This window comes from Xenopus laevis, chromosome 8L (genome assembly GCF_017654675.1).
Source record: "Xenopus laevis strain J_2021 chromosome 8L, Xenopus_laevis_v10.1, whole genome shotgun sequence".
Classification (NCBI taxonomy): Eukaryota; Metazoa; Chordata; class Amphibia; order Anura; family Pipidae; genus Xenopus; species Xenopus laevis.
In genome coordinates, this window is record NC_054385.1 from 46942944 (window position 1) to 46960421 (window position 17478).

The 17478-nt window shown below is 37.1% G+C and overlaps 1 long non-coding RNA gene across 1 annotated transcript in view; it reads right to left on the reverse strand.

Moving 5' to 3' along the window:
* Positions 1 to 7697: 7697 nt before the first annotated feature.
* Positions 7698 to 17478, reverse strand: part of LOC121397027 — a 47689-nt gene continuing 37908 nt past the window's right edge. The window contains exon 3 of the long non-coding RNA XR_005963361.1: positions 7698 to 7849. This is a non-coding gene — a long non-coding RNA (uncharacterized LOC121397027). The remainder of the gene's footprint in view (positions 7850 to 17478) is intronic.

Below are 17478 nucleotides of genomic sequence, written 5' to 3' on the forward strand. Positions count from 1 at the left end.
AATCCCAGAAAAGCCAAAGAAGCTTGGTGTACCAAAGAAGAGAACCAACATTTTATTACATGTGTAGCAATATTATCTCTGGTTCTCTTAATGGAGGTTACACTCTGCTTGACTCAGGGCACTTTTGTGCCAGTGTTTAGCAAAACCTTGTGCTCAGTGCTCCCACCTGATAAGGTTTCAAAGAATATAATTTGGAGGATCACACTATAAAACGAACATTATCAAGAAAATGTACAATCAAAGCTTTATCTTAAAAATATGATACTGGGTTGCTATAGTAGTTTCAGTAGAAGATCTGATTTTCTCAGGAAACAGAACAGTTCCTCTACTCCAGGCCAAATTTTCTGTCAAAGCTCTATAGGCATTCCTTCCTAGGTGGTCCTGAAGATCACTCCATCCTCCTGACTGTATTCCCCAGAATTCTCTTCCATGAGCCATTTCCAATGCCACCCCTCAGTCCTTGCACTTACCTCTTTTGAGTCCAAAGTGGGGCACAATTGTTTTGTTTGGTTCTAAGTTTGTCAGTTCTGGCGAGGCCCAACTGATTTACTTGTACCCTACATGTGGTTCCTGATCAGATCCAGACTGGCAATCTGTGATGGTCAGTGGCAACCACCCATGGGGGATGCCCGCGTGGCCTAATGGATAAGGCATCTGACTTCAGATCAGAAGATTGAGGGTTTGAGTCCCTTCGTGGTCGACAAAACCCCTGCGCTGTTGTAAGATGCCATAGACAGTCATTATTTATTGGGCCTGTTTTAGGATTCAAACTAGAATCTGGGTGATAGGGCTCAGTGGTCTATAAGTTATTTGCATGAGCAAATTTGCATCTGGGCAGAATGAAAATTAAAGGAGAACTAAAGCTTAACTAAAGAAGTAGCTAGAAATGTTGTACATTATGTTTTGGGCTTCTGTACCAGCCCAAGGCAACCACAGCCCTTTAGCAGTAAAGATCTGTGTCTCCAAAGAGGCCCCAGTAGTTCCCCATCTTCTTTTCTGCTGATTCACTGCACATGCTCTGTGCTGCTGTCACTTACTGGAACCCACTCACAATATACAGTACACATAGGGGGTTATTTACTAAACTCCAAATGCAAAAATCGTGAAAATATTTTTTTAATAAAATCGGGCTTTAGGATGGAAAAGTCAGAATCTGAAAATCTGGCATCTCAGACCTGTCGAGGTTGCATATAAGTCAATGGGAGAAGTCCCAATGATTTTTTGATGTGCGCTGGGTTTAGTGCAATACCCCAAAGTTTTCAGAGTTTTGGCCAAAAATCTGAGTTTTCGTGAAAATCGGTTGAAAAATCAGAAAAAAACATGAAAATCGGATTTTTCCCGCAAATTTTTGGGAAAATGTAATAATAAATAGGCGCAAAAAAGCGGATTCAAGCAGAGTTTGTAGCAGAAAATATTGAGATAAATTCAGACTTTGATAAATAACCCCCATAGAATAGAAATGTCACAATATAAGGCTGATTATTAATTAATACCGATAATTACTACATGGCAGCACAGAAACCAGTGCAACTAGCATCAGAATTTAATAATCAGCCCTGTAACATCAATTTATATTACAGGCCAACCTCAATTTCTGCTTGATAATTTGTGACGACCCCTAAGCTTAGCTTCTCAACAGCTGCTCAGAGCCCACTGAGCATGTGAGTGTCACAGACACTTTCCAAGATGGTGACCCCCTGTGACAAGTTTAAAGTCCTGGATCATTGCTGCTATTGAGATGCTGGTGCAATAAGTGCAATATATAAAATATGGCACCATATTAATTTTTAGGGTTTAGTTCTCCTTTAAATGTCATGCATTTTTAATTTTTTTTTTGATATTCTGATAACATGATTATATTATTCCAGAACTATGAACTTTATACACAAGATGTGAAATCATTCAGAGTCAAGGTGAGACAAAAATTCCTCTCCACCCCTTCAGTCTATTTTCATGTGGGTGCAGAAGAAGGCGTGGCAGCTACAGCTGTTTGCAAAGCTCTGAAACATTTGAACGTGACGCACTCTTTAAGGGATTTCCCTTGCTTTCTCAAGCGTTACGGCACGACATATTATGTTTGTTTCCCCCCCCCATTCGCATAACTGTGATTCATCAGTTTTGAGCAACTTTTAGTAATTATACTAGTAACTATACTAATAATACTATGCTCTATTAAGCTACAAATGAGCTATACGTATAGATATATAAAGTCATGGATCTCAGAGACATTACCTTCATTTACACTAACAATACCTTTTAAAATAATGTTTTTAAGAGTAGGTTTTTCTGTATTGTAAAGCAAACCTAAATTCTGCAGTGACCAATTATTGTAGTAAAACTCAAGGCTAATCATGGTAAGTGGCTGGAGGAATGGGTTATTGTAAGTTGTGGAAGGTCTTTGGCACTGAAGTATATTCTAATATTCATTTAAATTAAAAATAGTCTGAACAAACTAGTATACATGATTTGACCTTATTTATTATGAAAAAAGTACGAACTAAATGGTTCCGGAAAAATTCCAAAAAAAATCATACCAAAATCACATAGTTTTTTCCCGAATAGTATGATTTTTTTGGATTTTTGGCCGAAAAGTCAGAAATAGTCAGAAAATTTGGATTTTATATTAATAAAACATCACATTTTTTGAGTTTTTGCATTCAGGCTTTGATAAATAGCCACCTAACTGACTTGTTTAGATTTGCTTCCCTCTATTCACTGAATGTATTTCAATAGATACAATTCATTGACAGGACTGCATTGTATTACCAAATTGCTTACATGCTTTTGTAGTTTGCATAGATGGCAACACATTGTGGACATGCAGAGTACACTAAGTTGCATATTTACAAAGTTGCTTACACTAAGCATAACATCTCAGTACACTGTGTAAAATATAGTGGAGTCATAAAGAGGTTTTAGTTGAAAAAAAGAGGTGTTGATGGCTGGCATTTATGTACAGCATTGTGTACCACTCTTTATGCTAAAAAGTTCTTTGCAGTTCAGTTCTGACCCAATAACTTGAAAAGCTTACACAAGGTCTGAGGTGTAGCAATGGGCAAATTTCCGCATTTCGTCAAAACAATTTTGGACGTGCATCTGAAAAATGGCTCACATCAAAACTGTGGTGCGACAATATTATTTGGAAGCCCATTGAATTTATCGCCGGCGTCCAAATTTATGTGGGCATCAAAATTAGCGTTTCGCTAATTTTTCACCGTTTCGTGAATTTCGCAGGAAATTTGCGAATTTTTCAGCGAAACTGGACAAATTTGACAATCAGTACTGAGGTGTTGTAAAACAATGGTTTAAATGATGCTGTTTCTCTGGAATAAAATAAATTACATTTAAAATACTGCAAAGATTTCTTGGATGATTAACATGAACATGTTGTATGGTGTTAAATCACCCGGAAGGACTACAGCGTATTATTTTTTATGGATTTCATTCAGCTGGAGGGTTATCAGGTCAGAAATCCTTAAATTGGACATTTTTCTTAGGCTGAAACCCCAAGCCAAGGGCCTCTGCATCTATAACTCCAGCCCTGAATATAAAATTCAATTAATAATTCCAACAACGAATTCTATGCAGAAAGCAAAACACTCGAGTATGATTCAGAAAGCACATTCAGTCGTATTAAAAGCACATTCAGTGGTATTAAGTCATGCAAGCTGCCACACTCCAGATCTTAGTAATAAGGAAATGACTACAATCACACACGCACAAGACTTCAGGTTTTACCAACACAAATCACTCTGATGCTCATCAGTTTGCACGTGTCAGTGCAAAAGGTGTAAAAATGTTATTTGCCAAAGGATACACAGGGAATTATCTTAAATAGATAATAATTATAAAACCATCATAGTTAGGGATGATTTGTTATGAACCATGTTTAAGCAATCATTTTTTTTTTCTTAAAATTATTCTGAGATGTGTATTATTCCTTCTTCATTTTCATTTTTTCTTTGAGATTTAAAGATGGAAATATTGAAAGCAAAATGTCAAGGTATGGTGATGATTTTCAAGTTTTATTGTCTCGCAAAGCTTCCATGATACTGTTACTCAGACTGCACATTGGTCCTTATAAAAGACTTCTGTTATGTTTTGGGTAGCCGAGGATGAGTAGAGTAAAACAGTGCTTTATTAGCAGAGACTCATGCAGGCATTACACAACAGTAACTTTCACTTTCAGTTTTAAGCTATCAGGCCATTTGTATGAACACCACAACGTCTTTGTTGACTATTTCACACAGTCTATCTTATTTCTTCCCATAGCCCCCCTGTAGTGAGATAATCCTTTTACACAAGCAGAGGGCATGGCCTAGGGAGCAAGGCCAGTGTTCTGATGACATTAAAGGTGTGACAATCTGAAAATGACTTGTAATGGAGCAATCCCCTAATTTTGCTTGCCAGTACAGCGAGATACTATAAAACAATGCTGTAGGTACCCAACCCCATCTTGGTTTTAGTACTGTGGACCTGGTTGGAAGGAGGGGGATAGTTTTTTTTAGTAGAGTACTACTGTGCTCTCTTGCACTAAAATAGACAAACTTACAAGCACTCACAATTAGTTGGACCACATGCAATTGTCTCTGCTAATGGCTTTTTGCCAGCCCTGAAAGATGAAGCTGTAGCACTCTACTTTGGGTACAGCCTGTGTGGACATTATTGATGTGACAATTAGAAGTATAAAGAGACCAGTGTTGTAACTACCAGGGTCTCCCCCACATAAAATCCTCAGAGGAACCTGGTGCCCACACCATTTCCCCGCCAGCCCTTCCTTCCCCCCAATTTTTTAGATAGACAAGCATCAGGGGGGGGGGTTCTATACAGCAGACTCCATGCTCCAAGACTCCTTTCCAGCAGGCCCCCCTCAACTGTGGGGTCTGCTTCCTCCATAGTTATGCCACAGAAATGGACTATGCATTACTAGGTTGCTAGAACTCATGTAACACAACACAGAGACTAAACAGCATTTGATATGTGTTTGAGGCAGAACTATTTGCTGGTAAGTCTGAAAACTGCATATTCGACAAACCTCTGCCACAGGAAGTGAATGGAGACAGCCAATAGCAGCCTTCCTCAGGAAAACCAGGATGAAAAGGAAGGGAGGAACTAGAATAATCAGCCGAAAAGTGAAAGGAGAGCGTCTGCTGCTAATTTGATCCAAACTTTGCTCATCGTCTGTCTGTCAAAGTCAGATGTGGTATCTACCTTGAAAGTTAGGATAACAGTTCTAAGAGTTTTTCTGAGCCCAGTAATATATTGACTGTCACTGTACATCCAGCACACTAATATACAACTTCTTTTGCATAAACTGCTTTGTTTTTGCTCACACTGCCCTGAATATAGATATCCTGAGGGAGACACTGGTGCAGTAGAGGGATGAGTGAATTATTAATAGCAGCAACAGTACAGGGTTTGGTGTAAAGCCAGTGCCCTCCACCTCTCACCCCGCATGTGTGCTGATGTTTGGCTTGTACTGTAAGTATCTGTATCAACTTTCAGCCAACAAATCTGAAACCCTTTATCACATTCCTCAAGTTCAGGAATTTTAAAAGGACAGTTTGCCTTAAACTTCTGCATAAACAATGTGCACCAACATTAAATTTGAAATTATATTAAATTCTGCTTGACTCGTATTTAAAGTTGATGTTCTATACAGCATATAGCACAATAATATGAAATAACCATATAGTCATTTGCTTTATAGGAACTGTTTAGCTGTTTTAATATTCCCCCTACTTCGCAGGCATCAGTTAGCTTAATTTTCAGATCCTTACTAGGTTCTTTAGAGGAGCCCATGGCTGTTGAATGACAGCCCAACTTTGGGGTATCAGAGATTTAAGAAAGCTCTGCAATTTTCGAGATTTATTAAGGGTCAAATAATAAATGCAAATTTTCAAATTTGGTGTCACAATTCACACATTCAAATTTTAATCCCCCTATTCAAATGTAAATTTGAATGTTAGATTTATCACACCTCGACCATGGAAACAGTCCTAATTTGTATTGGGGCTCGGTATTGGGTCCACTTTTATTTAACTTGTTTATTAATGATTTAGGGGAGGGTATTGTAAGTAATGTATCAGTGTTTGCAGATGACACAAAATTATCCAGCCCAAATAGTTCCATCCAGGAGGCGGCATCCTTGCAACAGGATCTTGACAAACTGACAATCTGGGCAGCTAAATGGCAATTGAGATTCAATGTTGATAAATGTAAAGTCATGCACCTGGGATGTAAAAATATCCAAGCCACTTATACCATTAATGGGATTGCACGAGGCAAATCCACTATGGAAAATTACCTTGGAGATGATAAACTTGGCTGTAGCAAGCAATGCCAGTCAGTTATGCCGTACAGTTTTGGTCTCCATCACTCAAACAGGACATTATTGTATTAGAGAGGATACAGAGACGGGCAACTAAGCTGGTAAAAGGTATTGAAAATCTTAGCTATGAGGAAAGACTGGCTAAATTGGGGATGTTCACGATGGAGAAGAGGCGCTTAAGGAGTGATATGATAACTATGTATAAATATCTAAGGGGATCGTATAATAATCTGTCTAATGCTTTATTTACCAGTAGGTCTTTCCAGCTGACACAAGGTCACCCATTCCGATTAGAAGAAAAGAGGTTCCGCCTAAATATTCGGAAGGGGTGAAGATGTGGAATTCTCTCCCTGAATCAGTGGTACAGGCTGATACATTAGATAGCTTTAAGAAGGGGTTGGATGGCTTTTTAGCAAGTGATGGAATACAGGGTTATGCAAGATAGCTCATAGTACAAGTTGATCCAGGGACTAGTCCGATTTCCATCTTGGAGTCAGGAAGGAATTTTTTCCCCCTCTGAGACGAATCGGAGAGGCTTCAAATGTTTTTTTTTGCCTTCCTCTGGATCAACTGGCAGTTAGACAGGTTAAAAAAAGTAAAAAGGTTGAACTTGATGGACGTGTGTCTTTTTTCAACCTAACTTACTATTTTACTATGTAATTCAAATATTTGCCACCAGGTGAGTTCATGTACAAGTCAATAGCAGAGATCTGTTGAGCCATTTGGAGATGTTAATAGCCTTCCTGACTAAGGGGCAAATTCATCAAGGGTCGAATATCGAGGGATAATTAACCCTCGATATTCGACTGGGAATGAAAATCCTTCAACTTCGAATATCGAAGTCGAAGGATTTTGCGCAAATACTTCGATCGAACGATCGAAGGAATAATCGTTTGATCGAATGATTAAATCCTTCGAATCGAATGAATCGAAGGATTTTAATCCAACGATCGAAGGATTATCCATCGACCAAAAAGCCAAGCCTATGGGGACCCATTGGGTTCGGTAGCTTTTAGGTGGCGAACTAGGGGGTCGAAGTTTTTTCTTAATGAGACAGTACTTCAACTATCGAATGGTCGAATAGTCGAACGATTTTTAGTTTGAATCCTTCGATTCGAAGTCGAAGTCGTAGTCGAAGTAGCCCATTCGATGGTCGAAGTAGCCAAAAAAACACTTCGAAATTCGAAGTTTTTTTTCTTCTATTCCTTCACTCGAAGTTAATGAATTGGCCCCCCTTAAGGGGTTTTTTTTTGTAGAAAAACTCAAATCGTATGTTTTGAATATGATTCGAATTTTCGGGTCGGAACTATTTGATCGAATATTTTTTTCTTAAATAACCTCCCAGTCAAATTGTGAGTATATTCGAATTTATTAGAGTCAAAATAAATTCACATGAATTCGAAATTCATCCTTTGATAAATGGGTCACCCTGTATTCGATGGATCCACCTTGAAATTTTGCCCCAATATCAATTCAATATCTGTCATCTTGCTGCTTTCCGGCTGGTCTTGCAAATCCCTGTAACATAAAGGGAAAATATGAGCCAGATGCTGTTAAAACAAGCGTATATGTGTAGTTGTGTACTCTTCAGGTAAATGCATGCTTACATACTACAGAAGGTCAGTTCACCTTCCAAACTGTCTGTCCAAAATCCCCAGACTGTTACAAATCCAATATTGTCCACAAAAACAAGGGGCGTAGGCACAACTAATTTTCTGTTGCCCTTTATACATATTGTGAAGCAGAAAAACAAAGGTACAAGCTTTTGGGGACAACCCCTTTCTTTAGGTGAAAAGTCAGTTTTGTTCATTGAATTGTGTCACATGCTGGGAGGATCAGGAGATATTAGTTGCTGATGTTTGGTTTTGGAACAAATCCACTGTGAACACATGGTAATAAGCAGCTCTATATATCCTAATATAAGTCTAATTGGGGGTGCGCTGACTGCTACTGCCATCAGGGGTGCTTCTCCAATGAGGCGAGTTGAGGCTCTCGCCTCAGAAGGCAGCGCCACACTAGGTGCTTTAAGAGCCGAATTTCTGGTTTTCAAACCATAAATTTGGCTCTTCTAGCGCAGAGAGCGCAGTTAGGCTCTCTGCGCTAGCGTACTGGCCCTTTCTGCCGCCCTCATGGACCCCCCTGGACCCCCTCAGGTGCAAAAAGGTAAGCGCACGGGGGAAGTGGGTGACAGCAACTGCTGCTGCCTCAGGCTGCGGAGGGGCCAGAATCGCCCCTGACTGCCATTAGACCTGTTCTCCGGCAATGCCTGCAGAGGTCCATCTGTCAATGTGGGTGTAATGACACACAAAGCAATTTAGAGCGTTTTCAACTTTTTTATCGCTGTGGGAGGAGCACAAATAAGAATATCTATAAATTATATTAGGAATAACTTATGCAAGTGCAAGAGCACTTAGGGGCACAAAATCACACGGGCCTCAGGCAGACGGCACTCCTCTGAACCCTGCACCCACTGGAGCTCCCTAACATGTGCATTTGAATGATATGCAAGTAAGAGGTGGGATGGGGCATGCCTATGGGACTCCTCTAGCCCACCACTCATAAATATAGAACTTCTCAACACAGAGAGCATTTTATTCATTTGTCATTCTGCTCAGCAGGGCAGGGTGTAAAATATGAAAAACATGGTGGCTTGCATCCATTTTTGCCCTTAGCCCCGTCAATTGTTAAAGAGACCTTTTATAAAAGAAATCCCTAACATGTAGCCATTTATACAGTCCATCCAGCCCAGGGAGCATCTCATGATATAGTCTCTGCATGACTAGCCAGCATGGCAATACATTAACCTTTCAGAGATTCTACAAAACCCCTTTTTGCAGGGTACATTTGCCTTTATTTAATAGCATAAGGATCCTGATTTACCTATTTATTTAGTACCTGAATTATAGTAACGTGGCTTTCTATGTTGGGCAACATTCCATATTATGTCATGACCACATAGCCCCTTTGTTAAATAGGTCCCAGGAGCACTAAAGATGTTTCACAACAATCTGGCTAGCTAAGGATATAAGGAAATGTTTAACATTTAAATCTATTCTTTTCATATATTTTTCAGTACATTTGGAGTTAATTACTATATTTACTATGTCTGATCCCATCAAAGATACATTTTTTTTTCCTTGTAAGAAAATATTTAAAAATTAAAATCCCCTGTTAAATAAGATTGTCTGACACATCACAGTTTAAAGAAAAACAAATATTGATCTTGTTAAAGGTTTCTAAAGTTTCAATGCAGCAACATTTTTCTCTTTAATACTTTGAAAGCATACTCAGGACAAAACATGCTAGTGTTTGTTTTTTTAATTCCTACTAAATACATTGCAGTTGTTTTCAAAGGATAACCAAGAGCTGAACATTACCACCTGCAAGTCTAGAATAAAAAAGACAGACTCCTGAGTTTGCAAATACAAAATTGACTGTCAAGCTAATGATGAATTTTCTTTTGAAAAAAAAAAAAAAAATGTCCCTGAATACAAAGAGTTTTGAAGCTTGCTAAGTGTCTGACTTATGAGATGAACAGGATGAAAATCCATTTAATAAAATCCCAACGTAAGCTTTTTCTCCCCAAACTAAAGCCGGGCTGTTAATTTATGAAAGAGAGAGCAGTGTATTAAAGGATATAGCTCCCAGAAATTTTGTAGGAAAAAAAAAATCGAGAGAAAGTTGAAGTGGGCAGGTGTTCACCAGCAATTTGTCAGGGTGCTAAATCTCCTTTATGTTTATGTGAACCAGTGAAAATTAGAAGGGATCAGAGCATACGCATATGAGCTGTCATGCACATAATCCATGCAAGATAATAGGGACATTTAAATCTGTGATCACAAAGTGCTCTCCTGATTTTCTATCCAGCTCAAACTCTGCTATTGTCTCAGGCCTTTAATTTTATACAGAGCTCCAAAGGCAGTCTCTTTTCAGCATTTTTATGATCTGAAAAAAAAAAAGCAAATGAAAGTTCTCATTGGAGTTTTTCGTTTGTGTATTTTATTTTGCACACATGTAGATGAAAATGAGCAAAAAAAGCAACAAGTAGGCTATAGTCAGTTTTTTATTTTTTGTGGCAGTTTTTTTTTGGTTCCCGCTAAACGTAAAACATGATCCTGTTTTCACCTAGGAAAATTAATACAAAACAATACAACAATTAATTCTCAACCCAAAGTAGAGTATTGCAATACCTATTGATATTGTACTCATCTGCTTTACAAGGTTGCAAATTATGGGAACACAGTTAAGTAAAGTGCTTTCTTGTTCAGCTTTTTGATAACCAGCTTGTGCTAAATTTAGCGATTGGACATTAATATCAAATGCTGAGTCAATCTTGGCCATTATTCCCTGGTAGAAACACCCTTATACAATAGTGGGACACACATTTCATATGTAAAAATCTCAAAGCTGAAATACAAGGGTGTTGGTTTGCAGCAACAATCACTTGGAAACGTTTGCATGAACGTTTTTAGATGATTTCATGATTTCCACTAATAATCACGGTTGCCAAAGAAACCCAAACAAGCCCTTTGTGACACTTACTTCAATTGAGTGACTTCCAAGAAAAGGGTCCTAGTTATAATCAGACATGTAAAATGCACCAGTTATATCCATAAGAGGTTGCCAGCAACCAGAAGACCCAACTTTGCAAAACATGGGCAAATATATAATAAGTCAGCAGTGTTAGCAAGTGCACACTATACACATTATAGTTCATGAGTGCTTAAGATAAAAATATATTTAAATAAATACATTTTCTTTACACAAATAACTTCCTTGTATATTTTGGTGAGACTAACATTCAAGGGACAAATACAAAGCAGCTATAAAAACATTTAAAAAAACAAACAAAAAATAGAACTAAGAACTCAATGGACATACAAACATAGTCTTTAGGGCAGATATGTTAAACTAGCCCTTTTTGTCTTATGTTACAGCTCTCTTGGTTTCCCAAATTAATGCTCACCCCCCCATGCTCTGAAACTATCTTATATTACCCGATTAGGAGCCAAAAATATATTTAGCAGTTGGGGTAACAATTATGTCTCTAGGTAATTAATAGTTAGGCAGGGAATCCATCATTTTGGATTCAGCCTAACACTGTATCCTTCCCAGCAGAGTTGGGCAAATAGAGGACCATATTTGAACTCTGATTTTCTTATTGAAATTTGATGAAGGAAATAAAGAAAAAAAACAATTGCATCTCCTGTTAACAAAAATGGATCTACAGGTATGGGATCCGTTATTTGGAAACCCATTATCCAGAGAGCTAAGAATTATGAGAAGGTCATCTTCCATATTAATAAAATAACATTTTTAAAAATTAGTTCCTTTTACTCTGTATTGACAAAACAATACCTTGTTTTGTTTTACTAAGATATAATTCATCCTTATTGGAGGCAAACCAATCCTATTGGGTTTAATTAATGGTTACAATACTTTTTAGTTAAAGTTTAGTTAAAGTGATACTGACACTAAAAAGCTACTTTTTAAAATATTAATGTACATTAAAAGTTACCTATAGGTCACGTTGATCCTTTTTTCTGAGAGGTTTGTTTTTGTAAGTTATTGTTAGTTGAAGTTTCTAAACCTGACTGTTTTGCCAACCTGACCCATCTAAGCCTGTCAGTTTGGGGCCGATTCACTAACTTCGAGTGAAGGATTCAAAGTAAAAAAAACTTCGAATTTCGAAGTTGTTTTTGAGCTACTTCGACCACCCAATGGGCTACTTCGACCTTCGACTACGACTACGACTTCGAATCGAAGGATTCGTAGTAAAAATCGTTCGACTATTCGACCATTCGATAGTCGAAGTACTGTCTCTTTAAAAAAAAATTCAACCCCCTAGTTCGCCATCTAAAAGCTACCGAAGTCAATGTTAGCCTATGGGGGAAGGTCCCCATAGGCTTGCCTAACTTTTTTTGATCGAAGAATATTCCTTCAATCGTTGGATTAAAATCGTGGATTCGAAGGATTTTATCGTTCGATCAAAGGAATTATCCTTCGATCGTTCGATCGAACTATCTGCGCTAAATCCTTTGACTTCGATATTCGAAGTCGAAGGATTGTAATTCCTAGTCGAATATCGAGGGTTAATTAACCCTCGATATTCGACCCTTAGTGAATTGGCCCCTTAAAGTTTCTAATGATAACGGACTCCTGCTGCACAAATATGGCAGCCCCCTCATACAGGAACATGGGGCATCAGACAGGTAATGTATTAGCATTGTGCAAATACTTTATGGAAAAGCTACAAGTAGCTTTCAAAGGCAATATTATGATAGATGTAAAAAAATTTAATTTCTGGGGGCAGATTTATCAAGGGTCGAATTTCGAAGTTGAAAATACTTCGAAATTCAACCATCGAATTTAAATACTTTGAATTCAAATATCGAATTCGAAGTTTTATCAGCAAATTTGGTCATCCTGCGATCGAAGTAAAATCGTTCGATCGAACTATTAAATCGTTTGAATCAAAAGATTCGAATGATTTTAGCGTACGATCGAACGATTTTACTTCAGTGTGTGAAGACTTAGAAAAATGCTGTAGAAGGTCCCCATAGCCTAACATAGCACTTCCACAGGTTTAATTTGGCGAAATATTGAAGTCTAAGTTTTTTTAAGGAGACAGTACTTTGATTATCGAATATTCAAATATTCGAACTATTTTACTTCGAATAGAATTTGAAGTAAATTCGAAGTCGTAGTATCCTATTCGATGGTCGAAGCATCCAAGCATCCCCAGTCTAAGTTTTTTTAAGGAGACAGTACGTTGATTATCAAATATTCAAATATTCAAACTATTTTACTTCGAATTGAATTTGAAGTAAATTCGAAGTTGTAGTATCCTATTCGATAGTCGAAGCATCCAAAAGATTAATTTAAACATTTTTTACTTCGAAAATTCCCTTGAATTCACTTCGACCCTTGACAAATCTGCCCCCTGGTATCAGTATCTCTTTAAGGTATGGAGACCCCAATTATAGAAAGATCTCTTATCTGGAAACCCCTAAGTCCTAAGCATTATGGATAACAGGTCCCTTACCTGTACTATAGTGTATTCACATAAGTTTGAATTCAAATGCAGTTTAGCTGAACATTAAAGGCTTGTCCAAATCTGAATCCTGCACAATCCTATGTTTATTTAATGTCATGTTATCAAAACTCTTGTAGAGATGTTTGTTGAATGTCTAACTAGTACAATTTCTTCCTAACAATATGCGAGGTCCTAGATAAGATAAATGCAGCCTGCACTAAACCATGCCTAGATAATGTCCCTGTCCCATTTAAGGCTGACGTCCTTGACTTGGAGGGTATTACAGACTTGACTTACATGTCGTTCTATAGAAAACCAGGAGTTATGCTTTAAAATTGCATCTACTACAAAAGCTACAATCAAGTAAAATGTCTTTAATACCAAGCATTTTAGGCATACCTGGCTTCTACTAATAGGTTGTTTTTTTCGGTTTACTAACATCATGAAAAATACATGTATCTGAAACCAAAAATAGGTTTTCCAAAATTACCATACATTTCAGAAATTCCCTTCTGCTGTCACATAATATGCCATTGTCAGGTAGCTGGAGTTTTTCTCTACTGTGCGGTATCTGTTGCAAACACAATGAGATTGGATCTATTTAAATCCAATATTTAACAATGAAAGGTGAGATCTTAATTGGTGTGCTCCTGTACTATAAAGTGGCAATTGGTTAAGTCTGCAATTGTCATCCGATAGTTCCATGAAATGTTAGAACTTTAGTAAATGTCTTCCAGTATGAACAGCTACCACACACTAACAACTAATCATATTTGGTAATTCAATATTGAGAAACCCAAGTCGTATTTTCTACTTAGATGCATGTTTGCATTTGAAGAATAAAATGTGCCGTGGACACTTCCCCTGGAATTTAGAGCCAATAAGAAAGAAAGAATGAAATGTAATAGTCTTAATTGCCCATCTGAAGTTCTTTCTTTCTTTCTTTCTTTCTTTCTTTCTTTCTTTCTTTCTTTCTTTCTTTCTTTCTTTTTTCTTTCTTTCTTTCTCTCTCTCTCTCTCTTTCTTTCCTTCTTTCTTTCTATCTTTCTTCTGTCGTTCTCTCTTTCTTAACCTTCTACATTTACATCATACCGACTGCTAACTTTGCACGTTGATTTTTAGTTGATTGGAAAGTAGAGAAATAATATTAGTAATATTACATCTTCCAAAAATGTATCCCATTTAAGGGTCAATGTTGAATATAGACCTGCATGTGTTTCTTATGAATCCTACCTCTCTCTGCATCACACTTTTATCTACTCCACTACTTCAAGGTCCAGGATTGTGCACAGTCCAGTCACTTTATTAATTTTACTTGTATTTATTTACAGCTACCATAATTTATGGAGAGGATATGATCCAGGAGGGTGCACTCCTGGTTAAGAAACTTGGCTCATTTCTGTTGTATATAGCACTGATCAAATGCTGCTTTTTATCAACAGTATACTGTGCCTTTGCCCTTAGAAGCCTTATATCATAGTATGGAACCATAAACCAATCTCAATGCAGCAGGGAACAGGAGCTTGGGCAGGTAAAACATCCAATCAAATAACTACAGCTTTTATTGGAAGTGTTGAGCAGTATTTAGAACTTAGAAACTTTGTGTATTTTTCTTTTTTCCACCAGCTATCAATTGTCTCTGCAGAATCTTCCTTTCCTGTTCTGAAAAAGATAATTGAATTAGCAGGACAATTTGCTGTCTATTACATGTGGTCCTGTAAATTTTTTTGAACATGTGAATACGTACTTGGCCTTAACAATTATTAACTTGAACTGCACACCTCCCAGACATAGAAGTGTCCTTGTTTTTTCCCAGCAGGTAAGGAATACAAAACAGTGTAGAATTTTTAAATCCAGATACCAAGGGGCAAAATCAGAAGGGATTCCTGCAGGATGGGATATTCCCAGACATTAAAACGTGTATAGAATCTGACTGATCTATTGAAGAGGCCAGTTTAATCAAAAATATATATAGGGACCGATTTATGTAAGTCCACCATTTGAAAAATACGCTTCTAAATTAGGTGGGTGGCTGAGGTTTTCTGTAGTGAGGTCTAATTTCACATGTTGCCAAATCTGCCCCATAATAATGAATATCAATATTTATCATTGCCAAAACAATGACAGGTTTGAGATGTTGAATCCCGTTGAAGGCTATTAGCCTTTTTTTTTCATATTAATTTAAACAATATCAATACTGATCAAATTGACTTTCCTGAGAGTGCAAACCAGCTTTTCTGGTTGACTATTAAAATATAATAATTTCAAATCCAATTGATATGGGTTGTTCACCTTTAAATTAACTTTTAGTTTGACGTAGAGAGTGATATTCTGATTTGTAATTGGTTTTCATTAGTGATGGGCGAATTTGGGGCGTTTCAATTCACCGAAAAATTTGCGAATTTCCGGCGAAATTCATGAAACGGCGAAAAATTCATGAAATGGTGTCTCGTTTTTGACCCCAGTGTCCATTTTTTTGCTGACGAATTAGCTCCTGACGAATAAATTCGCCCACCACTAGTTTTCATCTTTTTATCATTTCGTTTTTTCACTTTCTATTCAGCAGCGCTCCAGTTTTTAGCAATCTGGTTGCTAGGGTTCAAATGATTCTAGCAACTATGCACCAATTTGAATAAGAGACAGGAATATGAATAGGAGAGGGTTAGTTTGTTAGTGACCACCATTTGAAAGCTAGAAAGAGGAGAAGCTTAAAAAATGTTGCTTAGAATTAGTCTTTCTATATCATACTAAAGTTAACTTAAAGGTGAACCACTCTTTTAAGGGGAGATTTCTAAATTTGTTTTCCAAAAAAACTAAAATCATGCCAAAAATAAAATTTTCTTTTCTATGTGGTAAGCAAAGAACGGTGGTCATATTTTAATGGCAGTGGTCATTTACATAGTAAGTTAGGTTGAAAAAAGCCACACATCCATCAAGTTCAACCTTTTAAATCTATATATAACCTGCCAAACTGCTAGTTGATCCAGAGGAAGGCAAAATCTTTAAAATCTGTAAAATCTTAGACTGAATTTCAGATAATGGTAAACAATCCTTGAGTTTTTTTTTTGTTTTTGTTTTTTTGCAGAGCCCCAGAGTATTTTTTTTTTGAACTATGATATGAAGTATCATTTTCATTTAATGTATAGTGATTGTCAAATCTGTGTGAAAAATTTACGAAATGCCTCAAAGTAATAATAATATAATTTTGATCAATTTTAACGCAAGCGCCAATTTTTATATGTGCCAATATATGGTCCAAATGCATTAAAGTCAATGGGTGTTCAAATAATTTTGATGCACGGCAATTTTTTTTGATGTGGCATCACATTTTTGCAAAGTCATTCGCTTGCAGCGAAACAGGGAAATTCGCCTCGAATTCATGTCTTGTGAATTTATTTGGCCATCACTATTAATATATCTTCATTTTCAGTGTATTTATTATACAGTGCTGCAGAATATGTTGGTGCTTTATAAATATGTGTTAATCATCATCATAATAATGTCACATGTCCTGATTTTTAGTCTTTTACAGAATAATAAATCCCATGTTTCTTATCTATTCACTGGTAAGTAAATATTAACATTCACCAAAAAAACCATGGAGTGCCATAAAATTCACGAAAGGAAACATTTATGAAAAAAGCCAGAGAAGACAAAATTGCAAATGTCAATGGTTTGCATTGGCCATTATTTGGGGCAAATTTATTAACATGTTTATTTGAGGAGCTCTGAAGTATTCGCAGCAGTTCCAATGTTGTTATAGTTATAGGAAGAAAATTGTTGCCAGTGCCAGGTAGATACAAAGATCAGAATATTTAGCATGAAAAAATGTTTCATTGCAGCAGTTGCAATGCACAGCACATTTTTTTATCACTGATGCTAACCAAAGCTTGCTTCCCACAGCTAGCACAAATAGTTCTGCACACATCAGGTATCAATTGGAGTTGCAGAGCTTCCTGCCTTGGATGCCCAAAAATTGGTGGTGTGCTTTTGGACAATAATCACACACAGCTCTTTGTATTCATAATAGGACTCAAGTAGTGATGGGCGAATTTATTCGGCAGGCGCAAAGTCGTGTTGAATTCCCGCGATTTGCCGCCGACGAATAAAT